Raw genomic sequence first — 1,729 nt, 5'->3', positions numbered from 1 at the left:
GAAAAGTCAGCTTTGCATCACGGGAATAAATTATATTTTAAAATATATTCATATAGAAAACTCTTATCTTAAATTGTAATAATATTTCACAATATTACAATTTTTATTGCATTCGTGAGCAAATAAATGCAGCCTTGGCGAGCATTAGATATGTCTTTCAAGACATTAAAATAATTGTACTGACCCCAAACTTTTGAACTGTAGTAGGGAACTATGCATCCACTAGTATGCATTTACAAGCATAGCTATATGATTCATCAAACTCATGGAGACGTTTTTTTGTCCTTTTAGACTTTTTGTGTGTCGTTAAGCCACCGCATAGCAATTTGGTTAAAAATCACTCATAATTCAAGGAAAACACCCTAGCAACTTTAGTCAAACTCCAGTCATGATTTCTTTAGAATATACAAAAACTCCATTTAAACGTGATTGATCCAGTGAGATTAGTTGTTGTTCGATGCTGAATGCCCACAGACTCTGACCTGCAGCCGTTGACTCTGTGCTTTGACCTCCAGAACCCTCCAGCAGAGGACCAAACACTGGTTTAGTGCGTTCCACAGTAAATATTAGCCCAGAGAGGGACAGAGAGAGAGAGTGTTTATGTAAGTGCTGAAGAGACACATTCCATCCTGGTGTGGGTTGTGAGGAGCTGGACCGTCTCTCTCGCTCTCTCTAGTGGGAGTTCAGAGGGCTTCTGTCGCTCTCTCTCCGCTGGGGAATGTGAGGAATGAAGATCCACAGAGCTTCAAATGTTCCATGTTCCCCAGTATTGGGACGCTAGCATTGGGAAATCCGCATTTTAGCAAATTACTGCACTCCCAGAAGTCCCTGCATATCTGTGGCTTAGAGCGATTATCAATTTGCAAAGGCTATGATTTAATTAAATAAACGTGTTTCAGAGTGAATCCGGTGTTTTCAGCGTCTCAAAGCGGCTTGGTTTACGGTAAATGCTGATCCACATGAAGTCATGTTTGCATCTTCTCTGAGATTGGGTCGCTTATAACTTGCATTTAAAAACGCAACTTGTGCCAACCATCTTCACAAACTTAAAGTGCTCCCTGCGGTTTCAGCCAAAATAAAAGTTTGAGGGTTTAACGCTTTCAAATCAAGAATAAATGTTACACATGAATGTTAGTATTGTAGTTTTTACAGTTGTACTGTAAAATGACATTATTTAAAAAATATATATTTTTAGTAGTAGTAGTAGTAATAATTACTATTATTATTATTTTTATATAGCTATATTAATCGATAATCACACAATTTTGAAAACACCAAGTTTGTTTAACATTTGCAAAAAATAAGAATAAATTTTATCCATAAATATTAATATTGTGATTTGTACAGTTGTGATAACATCTTTTAATATTTTTTTAAATATTTTTATTTAGTAGTAGTAATAGTTAAAATATATTATTATTACAATATTATTATTATTATTATTATGAAAATTATAATTATTTTTAAATATTATATTTTGGTATTTTAGTTGTATAGTTGTACTAATATTTAAAAATATTATTAGTTGTATTATTTAGTAGTAATATTTATGAAAATTATTGTATTTAATTATATTATCATTATTATATAGCCATATTGATAATCATATATATTTTGTTACTAAATTGTGCAGCCCTACAAACAAGAACAGCAAATCTGAAACTTCTTTTTTTTTTAATTTCATTTTAATTTGCTAGCACAATTGTTATCAGAAAAATTGCTATTAGAC

This window comes from Sinocyclocheilus rhinocerous, unplaced genomic scaffold, assembly GCF_001515625.1.
Source record: "Sinocyclocheilus rhinocerous isolate Xijiao unplaced genomic scaffold, SAMN03320098_v1.1 scaffold219, whole genome shotgun sequence".
Taxonomy (NCBI): domain Eukaryota; kingdom Metazoa; phylum Chordata; class Actinopteri; order Cypriniformes; family Cyprinidae; genus Sinocyclocheilus; species Sinocyclocheilus rhinocerous.
Note: the sequence above shows the minus strand (reverse complement) of the source record.